At 47.0% G+C, this 17,288-nt stretch overlaps 1 protein-coding gene across 1 annotated transcript in view; it reads left to right on the top strand.

The window, feature by feature from the left end:
- The window catches only part of RNF17 (ring finger protein 17), a 3,777,565-nt gene that overhangs the window by 1,024,224 nt on the left and 2,736,053 nt on the right, over window positions 1-17,288 (top strand). The gene's annotated exons all lie outside the window — the stretch shown is intronic.

Genomic DNA, 17,288 nt, shown 5'->3' with positions numbered 1-17,288 from the left:
GTCCAGCTGGTTTTCTAGCCTCTCTGTGAAAAGTAGAATTTAGAAGAGTGCCCAATAGCCTCTCTGTGAAAAGTAGAATATAGAAGTGTGCCCAATAGCCTCTCTGTGAAAAGTGGAATTCAGAAGTGTGCCCAATAGCCTCTCTGTGAAAAGTAGAATTTAGAAGTACATTTAGAAAGTTGCATTTAGAAGTGTAGCCAATAGCCTCTCTGTGAAAAGTAGAATTTAAAAGAGTGCCCAATAGCCTCTCTGTGAAAAGTTGAATTTAGAAGTACATTTAGAAAGTTGAATTCAGAAGTGCATCTAATAGCTGTGAAATGTTCCATTCAGAAAGTTGAATTCAGAAGTGCACCCAATAGCTGTGAAATGTTGCATTCAGAATTGTGCTCAATAGCCTCTCTGTGAAAAGTCAAATTTATAAATGTGCCCAATAGCCTCTCCGTAAAAGTTGATTTTAGAAGTGTCCTCAATAGCCTCCCTGTGAATTAGAAGTCTCTGAAAGTGCATGAAACCCATCATATCTCACCAACACGCTTACTCTCTCCTTACATCACCACTCAACTAGAACACAGAGATACTATGACACCATTCGGTATAACTGTTCTCATATCAACATTCGCTGCTCACTCCACATCATTCTAAATAATCACTGCTGGCTACACACCGCCCAGCAAGGCGTTCTACTCATGCCTAACGCAGCCACATCCGATCTGGATTAATCCTGCCAGAACGAACACATACTACTGACCTCTCAACCACCACACCTACCGCTAGAAGGCAGCTATTACACTGATACTGCACGAGCTGTACACATACCTGGTGCTCACACGCACCTTTTGACTCTCTCTACTCTCTCTACTGATATGAACTTCGGTTCCCAAGGGCGTTCAACCTACCAGCGCCTTCAGACCATACCAATGGTATATAAGGCGCTACATAAATGCAAAATAACAATAACAATAACAATAACTCAGTAGACGATTCCACAAGGAGGATTCTTCTCTCAGTGAGAAGGGTTCTAGAAGAGGTTTTAGCCCTTTAAGTGCCATGGGTATTTCCCCCCAGGGCCTTTTTGGTGATTTCAGTATGTGGCCATTCAATGCCTTGTAACTTTTTTGTTACATGAGATATCTCGGCCAAATTTGGCTCCTTTTTTTCCCCCATGTTAGGGAGAATTCTCTCTTTAGGCTGAATTTCCTAACCTAGTGAGTCCCCCCAGCAGCTTTGCTGGATTTCTGCAGTTTTTTTTTTCTCCTGCCAAGAGTGAGACTCTTTTTCTCCCACTCTTGGACATGGTTTATGGTGTTCCTTTGACTGTTAATGTGTTTAATGGGCTATGGGGTCCTTTACTCCATACGGTCTCATGTGTTTTACTATGTGTGTTACACAGCACCCTCCGTGCAGTGACACAGGGGTGTCATAGTGGCCCCCCACCATAGACTCCATACCCTGGGACTGACTACTGTCTCCCAGGGCATGTAAAGTCACCATTGGCTTTACTAGTCCCAAATTATTAACAAAAACCGGTACAAACCATCATATTGTGGACGTACTGGTCGAGGCAATTCGATAGCCCCGGGGTCTGTTAGTCGAGGGGGCACGTCTCCGTCCCCCCTGATCGAGTTTTTTCTGGTGGCAGTGGATACTACTTTTTATATTCGACCGCAAATCTATCCCTATGGGATTTTCCCATTGTTCGAGGCTACCAACTTAAATTATTTAATTCTCATAGCCTCGAACATACCGCCGGTTTATTTATTTAATATTAATTCGCTGGTTGGTATTTTTTGCCAGGACTCGATTCTAAAATGGCGTTTGTGTTCTCTTCTGTGACTCCAACCCAAGTTGAGCCCTTTGTTCCACTTTTTGGCAGGCTTCTCCACAGAAGCCTCCAAAAGTGGTGCCACTCTGTCTGGGTACCACAGGGGGTGTGGGAGGGGGTTTAGGCACCCTGGACTGAGTTACCTTGGTAACTCAAGTCGCACTCTTGTGTGATTGGCCCAAGTGGTGAGCCGGCCGGCTCACCACTTAGCATGTTTGATTGACAGCTAGGCTGAGTGAATGGGGGTATGCTGCATAAAAGCAGGGCTTTGGGGACTGGAACTTCAGAAGTCGCCACAGGACCTGAGAATCCGACGAGGGAGAAGCTGAGCCGACCTACCACGACGACACCACCGGTGGAGCCCTGCGGAACCGACTCACCACTTCCCGACGACAGAGAAGATCTCCCGGCTGGAGAGGCTTCTTCCCCTGACTGGTGGGCACAACCAGTTTACCTTCTTCTCTTCACACCCCAGACCGGCTTGTGGTCGAATTGCCTGTGCCAAGCACCCCGGCAACCGGATAGCCACTTACCACTGGACCACGAATTGCAGGACCGCTCCTTTTACCTGAGAAACTCTGCGGCTGGTTTCTTCCCTGGCCGTGCAACGAACTCCTGTCTTCCTCCCCAACGAGATCTTCTATTCCCCCCGACGAAGCACTGCCTTGCATCCGCTGCCAGGAACAACTGCCCCCGCTGGAGTATTCTCACCACTTTAAGGTACTGTGTTCGCCAGGCCTCCCTTTCTAAAGATTGCTACAAGGTAATAATAACCCCTTAACCTTCTGGACTGGGTTGGCCGCCTTGACCCTCTCACTGGTCCCTTTCTTTGGTCCAACTGCTTTTTGAACCGTTACAAGACTTTTTTTTGTGCACCGCAACCGTGTGACCTTGGACACATTTCGTTTTGATCCTCTTAAAGTGGATCCAGCCTATTGAACTCTAACTTCACTGTTTTACTTTGCCTTCCTCTCTTGTGGTGTTCTTGTAAAAGTGTTGGGACCTGTTTCAATTTATTCTCTGTTTTTCTCACCCTTTTAAAAACGAATAATTAGAGTGCCATCTACGTTAAGCGTTCACCGCTGTCTGAAAATAAGTGGGGCTTTACTTAAGACTCGACTAATATTCTTCTAAGGGAGTGTATATCTTCTAGTGACCGTGTTTTTGAATTGCTTACTATTAGTGCCTGTGTGTTTTTCTAGATGTGGTTTTAAATAAATAATTATATCTCTTTTACACCAAGCCCTTGTCAGTGTTTACTTGTTCTATTGTGTTCTTTTGACCTATTGTGAATTCTCTGTATACTGCCTAACTCTTCTTGAGGGAAGTCTGACTGCTCAGCCACAGCTACCAAGTGAATCTGTGTCGTACAGACTGCTACCAAGTTGTTTTACTGCCAAACACCTGTAGTCCTAAATCTTTTGCAGTGGTCCCAGAGGGAACTGCACAGGTTTCTGCCTAACACCCCACATGTAGGCGGTCGTAACGCCACCCAGGAATCCTAGGTTGCTGTAGGGCGGTGAGAGAAAATAAGCAAAAAGGGCTAAAATGTTGTTTTTTAAAAAGAAATGCGAATAAAATGATGTACAAAGAAGCCTGTGGTTTTTTCCTTGTAAGAGCTAGGAACAAATGGTTTGCTGTGCTGAATTCCCCAATTTCCTGGCTTTCAAGAACAGGTTGAGTGGAAACAAAAAAACATTATTTTGATGTGGATATCAACTGTTTTGTGAGAGGTAGGCGATTTTGGCCATTTTTGCCAATTGGTCATGCATGGACGGAATGGAAGAAAAGGGTAGGAAAGCCGAATTGGACGACAGAAAGGCATATATTTCTGAAAAGTAGACAAAATCCCAAGTTTAGGAAGGGGTGATTTGCATAAGTCAGGCAACAACTAGGTAGGGGAAAATGCCATAGATTGGGGGGAAAGCGGGAAAATGACTGAAAAAAAGGTATGTGTTGGACATGGTTGGCTTGGTACGGCAATGGCTTCTATGAATTTGGAGAAAAGCAATGCTCCGCTACATTCCCTCGACTCTTGCAGTTAAGAAAGCACACATTTTTTGTAGTGTTTCACAAAACAAACAATACCACAAGCCAAACACTGAGCCATGGTACACAGGAGTTTTATGCTCACAGCCTTGACAGGCGCACTTAGCATGTGTAAATCGGGAAAACCAATGTGGTGAGGAACGGCAAGCATACATTTTTTGAAAGAGCACAGGCACACCTTTTCAAGGGTAGGTGACTTGTGCAGGTTACAAAAGGGTATGGTGCCTAAAGCAGCGACTAAATGTAGGTCACATTTGGGAAAATGGGTCAAAACGTTATGAAAACCACACAAACACAACAAATCCTATACCTTCCCGCGTTCCCACAGGTGTCCCGATGAAAACGGTACCTCACATGTGTGGATGCACCTACCTGGGCACCAAGGGGAAAGCCTAAAACACAAGTAACCCCAAGTCTGTTTTCACACCTAAATACCCTTAAGGCACCCATGGGTAGGGGTACAACCCTGTGCCCCTAGTGTATGTTTTTGGGCACCTGTGTGTGGCCCACAGAGCAGGGTACGGGCTGGTGGCAGCTCTGTGCTGAAATGACTGGTGCCCTGAGCGTCCTCCATTTTGGGATGCCCAGGCCCTGTCATTGGAATCGGTAAATTCCGGATGGAGAGAAAATGGCCCCCATGGCCTCTTGCCTTCCATCACCTGTTACCTTGATCTTCCCAAAGTCCTGGGAAGCCCTGACTCTGTCCCTTCCCCCTGACTGGCTGTTGGGTGGAAGTTCCATATATGGTAGTGTGGGGAAGTGCCGACCAGACTGGCTGGAGCCTTCTCAATGACCAAAAGAGGACACCCGTGGGAAAGGTTTGACTTGCGCGAAGCGGCCCAGAATTTATTACCCAGAACCCCAGACAAAGTGAACATTGTGTTTTTCCCCCACCAAATATCACACTTTGTCGGGGATTGTGGCCAATAAAAACTGGGGCAATATGCGCAAGGCAGACCTCTGTGGATTCCCACGGGTGTCCTCTTTTGGGAAATGCATTGGGTTCCTTGTTTTCCTTGATGGCTTCCACGCCATAGGCCCAAATCTGTAGGTTGCCCACATGAACAAAATGTGCTGTGGCGAAAGGCTTGGGGTTACCAGCGGGTTACCCTTTTCCTTTTGCGCCCCCGGTAGGTGCACCCACACATGTGTGGTATCGTTTTCGTTGGAGGGCCACCCTAAACCGCCAGGTAATTTTCTAATGTTATGCGGGGTGACCCTCTACCCCCCCCTCCAAATGCAGGGGGGGCATCTCATGCAGCCCTCCCTGGGGTCAGATGACCCTTCCTAGGAGCAGATATCTGCCCCCAGGGGGGGGGGGGGTTACCAAGGGTGCCCCCATTTCCCCTTGGGGTGAGGGGGAGAGGGCTACCCCCCCTTTCCGTAAAATACATTTTTTTTGTTTTTTATTTTGCCTCCTTCCCTGGGGGCAAATGATCAGCCATCTGCCCCCAGGGGGGGCCTAACCGGCAGGCCCCATCCTTTGGGGGGCCTGCACCCTTATCCTGGTGGCCATCCATAAATCTGCCCCCAGGGAGGGCTACAAGGGGTGGCCCCCCTTTCCACTTGGTGTGGGAGGGGGAGGGCCACCACCCTTTTAGGGGGGCAGATAAATCTCTGGAGTCTAGGGCCCCCCACCCCAGTTGATTTAGTATTTTTTTATTTTCCCCCCTTCCTTGGGGGCAGATGATTAGCCATCTGCCCCCAGGGTTCAGCACATATGTGCCCCCATGCTATGGGGGATGGGGGGGAGAGGGCTGATTACTGTAAGCAGCCCCCCCCCATGTCGCAAACGTATCCCTGGTGGTCCAGTGGGCATTGCTAGGCGCGGATCTAGCGCTCTGCACCCTCTCCGCGCCCAGCAATGCTGTCACACAGAATCTCCCCTTTCCAACAACACCTCCCTTGATATTTGGCCTGAAATACAGCCAGAGATCGAGGGGGAGAAAGGTGAAGACTCGCCTTCTATTTTCACCGCAGCAGCCCGAAATGGCTGCTGCTGTGAAAATTACTTTCAGTTTCACGCCGACATGCATTACGCACGCCGACGTGAAACTGAAGGTAATCCAGCCCGATGGCAGTGAGTGGGGACCTCTCCCTCACATAGCCCGGGGGTTGGGTTACAGTTTTGTGTTGATCACACAAAACATGGTGCCAAAAAGGACAAGCTATCTCGTCCTTGGCACTGCGTATGCAATTTCAAGGACAAGATACTTCGTCCTTGCCACTTAAGGGGTTAAATATGCTTTTCTTAGAGTTGAAGTGCCAGGGCACAACATCAGAAGGTGTCGAACCGATTCTGTTTCGGAAGAGTTCTTACAGAGTCGACCGCTTCCTGAAGTGGATAGTCCTCTGAGTGCTCTAATTTCATTGGTTTGGAGGAGATTTAACTTGGCCCTTAGGAAGATTTGTCTCAGGTGTTTGTCGGGGAAGCTTCTGAACACTTGTTTCGTTAAGTTTTTTGCATTGTCTTGGGAGATGGGCCAATAGTTTGTTTGAGACAGCTTTATCTTGGGTTTCGATCCAGTCCATTTCATTAAGCTTTTTCTTAACTCGCATTGGATTTTGGTGTAGGTCCTCCTCGTTACAGCCCGTTTGTTCCAATTGGAGTTTTCTCTAAACTGCCCAAGTTGAGAGCATCTTGGAACCTCCTGCGTGGATTTCTTGATTTATCAGCTTGTATTGAGGAGCTGCGTCTGGCATGGTAACTTTTCTGTATAGGGACGTTTCACTCCAGTCAACTACTGCTTTTATTGATACCAGCCCAAGTTCTCTCCTTATTGCTGGTATGGATGTTGACTTTGGAAGGTGGAGCACTTCTCGCCAGAAGTGTCCTTCAAGTTTGCCCCAGAGACTTGACGGGATTGTCGGAAGCTTCGCCTCCATATGTCAAAGATCGGATCACTTTTGCTTTATAGTATTTTATCACTCGCAGCAGCGAGAAGCGTCCAAATTTTCTGTCCATGGCTTTGGCCTGGGCGGTAAGTTTCCGAGTTTTTCCCCAAAGGTTAATCTGCATACTCGATTCATTGCCTGAGCTGTCGATCATGACCCCAAGGTACTTGAATTCTTTAACATGTTCGATTTTGATGTTATCAATGGTCCAGTGGTGGAATTTTCTTTTTTTTGTTGTAGTTTTTTCGATGATCAAGATTTTGGTTTTTTCTTTATTTATCTCGAGGTTGTTTTTTGATATGTAGCTGGACAGGTCATTAAATTGGCGTTGGAGTCCGATCGGCGTCTGGTCAATCAAAATGATGTTGTCAGCATAAAGTAGCGTTGGGACCTGGCACTCCCCTATTTTGGGTGGAAAGGTTCTCAGATCTTCACCGGTCTCTTTGTAGTCTCCAAGAAAGGATGTGAATAGCGCAGGCGCCAAAGGGCAGCCTTGCTTCACTCCTCGGTTGGTCGGGATCTCTTCGGTGAGGGTGCCTTTTTGGTTGAGATTCACTCTTATCAAGGTTTTTGTGTGAAGGGCCATGATGGGTTCTAGTATCTGTTTAGGGCACTTCCATGCGTCCAGTTTGGCCCATAGTAGCTCACGGTCGATCTTGTCAAATGCTTGGGTTAGGTCGACAAAGGCCATAAAGAGCTTTTTTTGTTGTGCTCGTGATTTACGTTTTATGCTCAATAGCATAATATTTACTGTTGTCCCTATGTTCTTTGTGAAGCCGGCTTGAAAGGGGTCATCACACAGGGACCGTTTGGCCCATCGTTTGAAACTTTCCAGCAGGAACGAACCATAGATTTTTCCTATGGTGTCTAGCAGAGCAATTGGGCGGTAGTTGGAGGGATCAGATCTATCTCCCTTTTTGAAGATGGGGACAACTGTCGCCGAAGTCCAGGATCTAGGTATTGTCTTTGTTAGGCTTATTTCTTTGAAGACGATGCTGATGAAGGATGCCCAGACAGCTTGGTGGTTTTTCTGGTCGATGTTCGTTATCCCGTTGTTAGGCAGAAACCTGTGCAGTTCCCTTAGGGACCACTGCAAAAAGTTTAAGACCACAGGAGTAGGCAGTAAACCCAATTGGTAGCAGTCTGCACCACCCAGATTTACCTGGTAGCTGTGGCTGAGTAGTCAGACTTCTCTCAAGAAGATTTAGGCAGTATACAGAGCATACACAATAGGGCCAAAAATACAGTAGAACAAGGAAACACTGACCAGAGCTTTGGTATTAAAAGTATTACAACATTGGTGCAACCTTAATTACTTATTTAACGCACTTTATGGAAATACACTGGCACTAATATATCAAGCTAGTTCCAACACAGTCACTATAAGTATATACACCTCCCTAGTTAATTATTCGACAAGTCTAGGTTAACACACCACTTATTAACAAAACAGAGGTGAGCGCGTAACCTTAGATGGCACTCCAATAATTCATTAAAAAGGGAGAGAAAAGGCAGAGCATGGAAATAACACAGTACCAACACTTTTAAGAACCCCCAGCAAGGCAGGAAAGGCATGGTCTACTGTAGAGCCAAAGTTCATATGCCAGGCCCACTCTTAGAGAGCGCAAGGCTGAATGTGCCCAAGATCACAGTGAAAATGCACTCGAAGTCTTTGCAGAAAATGTCAAAATAGGTTGGATCAGTTCAGAAAGATAAAGTTAGAAGGTTTGGAGGCCAACTCAGTTGGAAAGTCAAGGATTTACGGGACACCTTGGACAGTCCGTTGCAAGGGAGGCCAGGCGGGACACGGTACCTTAAATGGTGAGAACGTTCCAGCGGGGGGAGTTGTTCCTGGCAGCGGGTGCAAGTCGTGGCTTCGACTAGAGGAAGAGATGATCTCGACGAGGAAGAAAGCTGGAGCACGTTGCACTGCCAGGGATGAAACCAGCCGCGGAGTTCCCGATTTAAAAGGTATGACCCTTTTATTCGCTGTCAGTGGTGAAGCGTGGCTATCCGGCCGCTGGGGTGCTTGGCACGGGCGATTCGACCACGAGACGTCCTGCAAGGCGAAAAAAAAAAGGCAAACTGGTTGGTCCCACCAGCTCAAAGGGAAGAAGACTCTCCTGGAGGATCTCCTCTGTCGTTGGGGAAGTGGTGAGTTCTTTACAGCAGGGCTCCACCGGTGGTGTCGTCGTCGTAGATGGCTCAGCTTCTTCCCTCTTTGGATTCTTTAGGTCCTGTGGCGACTTCTGAAGTTCCAGTCCCCAAAGCCCTGCGTTTATGCAGAAAAACCCCCATTCAACACCCTAGCTGTCACTCACACATGCTAGGTGGTGAGCCGGGCGGCTCACCACTGGGCCAGTCACACAAGAGTGTGACTTGAGTTGCCGAGGCAACTCAGTCCAGGGTGCCTAATCCCCCTCCCACACATCCTGTAGACCCCAGACAGAGTGGCACCATTTGGAGGGCTTCTGTGCAGAAGCCCGCCAAAAAGTGGAACAAAGGGCTCAACTTGGGTTAGAGTTTCAGAGGCAAACGCCATTTTAAAACAGAGTCCTGGCAAAAAGACCCAACCGGGGAATTAATATTACTTAAATAATCCGGCGGTATCTTTAACATTGCACCAAAAAGTGGTGCGTTTAAAATCAATGGGAAAATCCCATAGGAAATATTCCGGTGGAATATTTCGCGTGGTATCCACTGCCACCAGCCAGAAACTCGACAAGGGGGGGACTGGACAGTGCCCCCTTGGAAAACAGACCCAGGGGCAATCGAATTACCCCTACCAGTACTTCCTCAATATGATGGTTTGTACTGGTTCTGTTCACAATTTGAGACTAGTAAAGCCAATGGTGACTTTACATGCCCTAGGAGACAGTAGTCAGTCCCAGGGTATGCAGTCTATGTTTGGGGGTCACTATGACACCCCTGTGTTACTGTACTGAGGGTGCTGTGTAACACACATACCAAAAACACATGAGCCCTATGGAGTAAAAGACCCCATAGCCCATAAAACACATTCACAGTCAAAGGACATTCTCAAATCATGCCTAAGAGTGGGAGAAAAAAAGTCTCACTCTTAGCAGGAGAAAAATAAAACCCAAAAATCCAGCAAAGCTGCTGGGGGACTCACTAGGTGGGGGAAATTAGCCTTCACAGAGAATTCTCCCTAACACCCATTTGGGCCAGGGGCTCTGGATGATTTTAGTTTTTGAATCGCTCTTGCTATGTCGACTGTTTTGGAGAAGTCATCCCATGGAATAGGGCCCGGGGAGTTGCGTAGCTTGTTGAGATGTCTTCTGGAAAAGGCTGTTGAAATGGTTATTACATCTATCCTCACACACCGTGTTGGCTGTTGATTGGCATGTGTTTTTGTCGACCACTTTTACAAGGTCCCAGAATTCTCTGGAGTTTTTGCTGTTGACCTTCCTTAACATCACTTCTGAGTCATGTTGGTATAGAGTTGCTCTGTAGAATTTGATCCATCCTGCATATTTCTTTGCTTCCACTTGGTACGTTTTTTTGATTGTTGGAGATTTTGACTTGGTCGCCTGGCGTTTAAGTTAGCGGAGGTCACAGCGTTTCTCCACCAGGAGTTTGTCGTAGTGGTGGGAACCTTGCTGTGATGCTCCTGTGTTTTGAAGGGCCTGCTTGATATGTGATCAGTAATGGTTGGTAGTCTATTTCAGTACTTTTAGCATTCTGACAGTTTGAGTTGTTTTTTGTATGTTAAAGATAGTTCCAGAATTATTTCTGCTGTTAATCGAAGACGGGTTCCTTGATTTGTTACTTCGACTTCTTCAGTCATTATCGAATTTGGAGTTCTTTAGGAAATCCACGTGATTTGGAGAATATTATGGTCACTGACATGGGTTCTTGTTATGTCAAAAGATGTTACTAGGTTGAGCATTGCCTCAGAGGCGAATATACAGTCGATAGTGGCTTTTTGACTGTTTCTCTCCCATGTTGGGATTTGGGATGCTTCATCTGTGTTGTAAATGTGTCTTAAATCCATCAATTTCACCCATTTTTGGCACCTGGAATCCCCCCGCCGCTTTACGTTGTTTGCTGAGGAGGTTTCTTTAGCGGTCGGGCAATTTGCATTTAAGTCTCCGCATAGAACGATCAGCGTTATTTCCGAGTTGGCTTGGATTTCTTCTATTTCAGATTCAAGTGTCCGTAGGAAACTCTCGTCCGTAGTGGCTTTAGGGTTCCCGTACGTTATTATAACCATGGAGGATTCCTGGATATTCTCGCTAATTGGGTCTGTTCTAGTCCACTTCACCTGCACCGAGAGGTGGCTTTGCGAGATGGTTTGCTTTTTCTCAATTGACAAACCGCATCCAGAGTGGACTGCGATTAGAAGGAAGGCTGAGGGGCGGCCTACCAAGCCTCTTTTGGCTGGTGCGACTTCAATTGCGTAGCTTTCCATTACTGGTGCGGTCGTCAGCCATGTCTCCTGGAGTGCGAGGATATCAAATTCTCCCAGGTTAGTTTCTCCCTTTGTCGTCAGGTGTTTAAAGCCCCTAGTGTTCCACAATCCCATTTTTAGTGTCCCCGGTGTAGGTTTCTTTCCTTTGTTTCTTGGCGTATCGTTCTTTTTTTGTCTCATTGCTGGTTGCTATTTGTTGGCAACATAATTTTCTGGTTTCGGTAGCCAAGCCCATAGTTGTTTTATTGGGCCGAAGGATAGTGTTTTGCTTTATTTTTGTGTTAAGGTCTAGGTGGCTATTCGTTGCAGATTCCTTTGTGAGCTTGCTGACCTTTCTCAGGAGATGCTCTTTGCTAGCTGATTGTTTGGGTTTCTCTGTTTGTACTTTTGTCTGCATTTCAAGGTTCTTAATTTGGTGTCGTTGGTGTTGTGAGCTGCCATAATTTAATTTCTGATCGATGGTATACTTCAGTTTTCGTCTTGTAGTGCGCCTTTTGGGAGCTTGTCGTTCTATTCTCTGTGCTCTGGCAAGAAGAGGGGTTTTTGTCTTGGTATTCTGTTAAAAGGACTCCTTTTTTGAGAAGGGCTTCAGTATCTTCCATGGTCAGAATTGCTCTTGGGGATTCTTTTATGTGTATGTAGGCCTTTGCCTTCTGACCTTTATGGTAGGGTCAGACGAGTGTGATGTCTTCTGGACATAGATATTTTACATCATTGGTATATTTTAGGAACTTCATAATTGTTCCTTGGTTTAGTGTTAGGTTTTCTGTGTTTTTTTCTGTTCGTTAGTTGTTAGTTTAAGGATTGTGATTCTGGGTGGGTTCTTGAGTTGGCCTCGAGCAGATTGAGTTTTGTTTAGGTTACTCAGACTTTGCGGGTTGCTCTGAGGCGGTGGGGGGGTCCTGCCGTCTGTGGTTATATGTTCCTTGTGGCTTTTTTGTGCGGGGTTGCGGTGCGATTGCATTCTTCTGTTTTCCTTTCGGTGTATATGATTATCTAGTGCTGATTATTTCGGCTGGAATGGACCTTTTGGAGCTCTTGAGTTAGCCTGTGATTTCGGTGTTGATGTTGTTGAGCTGTTCCGTCTGCGTTTTTTTTGGTGGTGTTTTTTTTTCCAGTGTTCTCGTAGAGGCTGGTACTCTTTCTCTCTCTTTCTTGTTTGCCCCTAGATCCGGGGAGAGGTGGAGTTATGTTCATGGAGCTTTTGTCTGCCATGAAGTCATCGACTGTCCTCAGACTTTTGGATTGAATCGTTTAGTTGCGATTGGAGTTGCGAACTTATTGTTTTCTGTGGATTGAATAAAAAGTGGTTTGGCTTTTGAGAGTTTTCAGAATCGCAGGAGCTGTTTTGTGAGCTGCCTAGCTTTGTTGAAGTCTGTTTTGCGGGGGTAGACTTTTCCAGGCTATCCTTAGAGGCCCCGCTCGGTTTCCGTGAAGGCGTAGGTTTGCGTGGAGAGTCAATGATAATGCGGCCTTCGTTTCTTCATTTTGAATTACCTAAGGGGACTTTGTTTCGGCTGCCGTTTTTGTTCTTTCCTGTAGGAATATCTTGTTGGTTTCTTGAGAATACAAAGGTTGTAGTACCTCATGAAAAGTCTGTTTGGGTTTGAGCACATGCTCCTTGCTTTTTCTGTCCCTCTGGTTTGTTTCTGACCATGTCTTGGAAGTCCCCTCGGGAGTTGGGGCTAACAAAGGTTTCCTTTGGGTTGCTTTCTTTTGCAGTAATGAATCCTTCCAGGTAGATCAGTTTGGTGTGCATTAATGCAATGAGTGTTGTGTGGTCCTTAAGAGTCTCGTTTAGGGACTTGTACAATTTCCCAAAGGGCGCTAGGGCAATCGTAATCGCCAATGTTATCATCATCATGTCGGGTTTTTTTGTTGGGATATCTTTAGGGAGCGAGTAGGCGTAGCCCATGCTTCTGTTCGGTGTGCCGAGTGCTGGCTCGTGTAATGATCTATCATGCAGCTGGTTTTGTGAGGGTCAAGTGTCTCTTGGAAGGTAGGTTAATGAGGACTTTCTCGCGGGTCTTGGAGTTGCAGGAATCTGCCTGTCTGCGTTGACCGCATGTCTGGATTGTGGGACCGCTGGATCGGGTGCAATATAAGATTCATCACTGTGAGGCGGCGAGGTTGTGTTGTGGTCTCTGAGGATTGACTTTCTCCGTTCTTCAGTCTCCTTTTGTTCCCCCCACTGACGGAGGGAGGACTTCTTGTGGAGAATGCGGTCGCATACCCGGGTATGCAGGGGGTGTTATGTTTATAGTTGGAGATTGTGTGGTTTTGTCCTGCATAACATTGGCGTTTAGGTGTTTGTTGTCGTTCTGGGGGGACCCATGTGCGGGGTTCTTAATCAGCTGCTGCTGCAGAGCTAGACCTGTCGCCGCATTGTTGTTTGTGGGTGTTGTGGTGTAACTGGGTTTGCAGACTGTTTTGCGGGTTTTCGAGACTGGAGGCGAGTCCATTAGTGCTTCTAGAATTTCGTTGTCTGTAAGTTCAGTTAGGACTTCATGTTTTCTTTTTTCTTGCCTCGCGAAGAAGTCTTTTAGCGAGTTGCAAAACGTTGTTTTTAAGCATGCTTCTTTTGTAGGAACTTGAGTCCCCTTTTTAGTTGTCACTTGTTTGCGACTTTGGTGTTTTTTTTTTTTTAGCATTGATTTCTGCATTAGGGGCCAGTTGTGCAGTTCTGGAGTGCTTTGATGTTACGTTTCCCCCTTTTTTCTTTTTCTTGCCCGGTAACTGTTTGTTATAGATGTTTTCCCTGTCATCCACTGGGGTGTCTTGGCTAAGATCATCTACTCAGTCCACTGCGTTCGTTGAGGGCGTCAGCTGTGGTGTAGACTGGGCCGCTGGGGGAGCTCGAGAGCCAGCTGGAAGCTCCGCGTCCCCAGCAGTATGTGGTCTGCTTAGCTCCAGCTCCTGCGGGCGGGGCTCCAGGAGCTCAGAGCTGTCGTCCTCCCACACGGCGTGGACCTGCGCCGTAATCTCCCGCAGGGCTTAAGCCCCATGCCTGCGCCCGAGAACCTCCCGGGCTTAGAGGCCCCAAGCGAGGTCGATGAGCCCGTGGTCCGGGGCCCCGCACACTCCCAGGGAGCCCCCCAGTCCCTGAAATGGTCGAGTCCGCGTCTAAGGCAGGTGAGGTTGTCAACGATTCTTGCGGTTGTTTTTGGCAGTTCGATTTTGATGCAGACGCTGGATTAGCTGCCCGTTCGCTCTCTCTGGCTGGGACGAGTCCCTCGCAGTCCGTCCTCCGACCAGCTGCACTGGGCTGCCTTCATCAGAGGGCTCGCACCAAACGTTCAGGGCGTCCATGGTTTTACTTTCTTCACCGATGGTGGTGTTTCCCTTTGGTGAGTCTTGGGGAGTCATGGTAGAGACCGTAGCGGATTCACTCCTAACTTTTGCAGAGTCACTTTGAGTTGTTAGATTTTCAGACCGATGCGCTCCCTTCCTTGCTGTTTTCTGAGGGATTTGCACTGGTTTTACAGGGCGAAATTTAACTCCTGTTATGTTGATGGTGCTGGTTGCTGGCAGCGTGCAGTTTGTAGCAGAGGATCCTGGCGGCCGTGGTCTGGCAGTTTGCTTTGCAATTATGGAGGGGCAAGTTTGCTGCTGTGTTGGGTGTGAACTTTTCAAACGCCTTTTCTCGTCTTCGCCCTCATTAGTTGGTCTCACCGGCGTGTGATGAAGCTGATTTTGTTCTGAGGCCATGTCCTTTGCAGTCCTGACGAGGACTGCAAAGACTGCTCTACCTCTGCTCTAGCTCTGCGACTGCTCCGCGGTATCAGGTAGACTTTTATGGGTCCTCCCACAAAAGAAGAAGCAATAGTAGAGAGACTGGAGCAGAGAGGCAGTGTTGACTGCAAAGACTGCTCTACTTCTGCTCTAGCTACTTTATTGAACAGTACCAGAATGTTTACGTTGGCAGTGCATGCTGGCCATACTGGGTCATCTATACTTCAGAAGTGGGTTTGTGGGCATGTCTGGGACTCATGATCCACTTCCCTAGCCTTTGCTAGGCCCTTAAAAGGATAGTTAAAGTTAAGTCTGGTTTGCAACCATCCGAGACACAGGTTTGGGACCTTTGGGATCAATGTCCCCAAGCCTACTGAATCTGTGGTAGACTGATATTTATTGCAATATACCTTCTACCTGTGTTTTCAGTCTCTCTCTGCCGATTTTCCAATGGGAATACTTTCATCTTTTTATTTTAGCAAAGGCACCCCTTAACCGTGGCAGGCTTTTTAAATGTCAAAGGAATGTTTTAAATGGGTTAAAAGTGCACTCTGATGCCAGGTGGCATGGTGTGATTGTAATTGTCAGTATTTTTAGGACGTTTTATGTCGGCAGCTGTAACGAGAAGTGCTAATAGTGTAGCCTGGTCAGAGTTTGGAACCCTGCATCTTGCATGTTGAGCATGCCATGTTTTTTTTAATTTGAAATCTTGCAATGTGTACTGTACTATGAATCATTTTGACACATGGCTCCATTTCCTCACCCGAAACAGCCGTTTCTGCGACACATGCACCCACTAAGTTGGACCCCAACATATCCCAGTGATGCGGCCGTTAAAGCATGTAACGCTCTTGCTATTGTGACACCACTGTGTCTCCTGTTGTTCAAGGTTCCCGAACATGCATGTGTGTCCACAAGGCACAGACATTGTTGCTTGAAAGTAGGTTAATTTGTGCTCAGTGACAAGTTATTGCCAGAGCGTTGCTGGGGCCATAGTTTAGAACACTAGCCTGAGAAGTGAACTGCTGCAGGATCTGTGGGAGCAACCTATTCACAAATAAACTCATTGTTTCTCCCCATTTATTATACTTTGTGCCATCTCAACAGCCGTCACCACAACAAAAAGAAAATTATTTGCATTATCACATTTTTTCTAATTCAACGAGATCAGATTTTAAAAAGATCGGAAATGTGAGCCCCATGCTGGTGACATGCTACTGTGGCAGGTCAGAAGAAGGACACATACTCTGATTTTCTCCAGCATTGAATCTTACATGGATTCACATGCTGTGAATATTCCCTGTCGCCAGGCTAAGCAACCTGGTAACTTTAATATAGTTTTCCTGTGGAAGAAACCTTGATACCTTGTGTCCCCCTAATGTTGTTGTGGGTGCTTTTGGCAGCACCAATGGGACGTCGAGTGTATAGCTCCGCCCCAGCAGCTTACCCTCAGATTTTAGCTGTCTTCCAAACCGTTGGGATTCCTCGCGCTTCTCTCCTGAGGGAATATCTACATTTATTTGAGAAAAGGGTCTTTCGACAACTTTTATTCAGCCTTTGCTTTTTCCAGTCTTTTGACACTGAAAAAGCTCAGTTCCTGCTCCATTATGGAATCTTCAGGACCCAAAAAGTCCTTGTTGAGGCCATGTGAGACCTGCGGCCTGAAGAATGTGTATGAGGGACACAAGTACTCAGAGTGCCTTTTATTGTCTGTACCCAAATCATTCGGCCAACAGGTGTGATATCTGCCAGGGGTTCTCGCAAAAGACCCTTAGTGACAGGAATAGACGCCTAATTTCTTGGCTCAATGAGGGCGTGCCTACCCGGCGTCAGAGGTCGGCTCTTCACGCAGTGGGAGGGTAACCACTCCCTCTGACAAGAGATCTCTGTCACGTCAGAGATCAAAATATGACGACACGGCGACTAAAAAGCTGAAGACCGGTGAGGCTAAATCGTCTTCCGGCCATAAGGCCAATCATTCATTGCCTCCTAAAAAACCTCTTTCAAGTGGTGAAAAAATCCCACATAGTCTCTAAGCACTCTTCTCAGGGTACTACGTCAAAGTCGCCGTCAGAGACCAAAAGGAAAGGGCTCACACCGTCTTCGAGATCCGCAGACTCGTTCCGGAAATTTGTCGAAAGAGAAGCTTAAATCGAGGCCAACATCCTCCTCAACCTCGTCTATGAAAAAGTCTTCTGCTATGAGCATTAAGAAACACCACTCGTCATCGGGATCGCACAGTTCTTTGTTCGGACACGAGTCTTCTTCAAAATATCACACGGTGTCCAAATCGTAGTCTATTTCACCAACAACGGTGTCAACCATGACGTCGACGACATTCTTGGCACCATCGACGTC

Source organism: Ambystoma mexicanum, chromosome 7q, assembly GCF_040938575.1.
Source record: "Ambystoma mexicanum isolate Mex_15411 chromosome 7q, UKY_AmexF1_1, whole genome shotgun sequence".
Taxonomy (NCBI): Eukaryota; Metazoa; Chordata; class Amphibia; order Caudata; family Ambystomatidae; genus Ambystoma; species Ambystoma mexicanum.
Note: the sequence above shows the minus strand (reverse complement) of the source record. Positions and strands in the feature narration are given on the sequence as shown.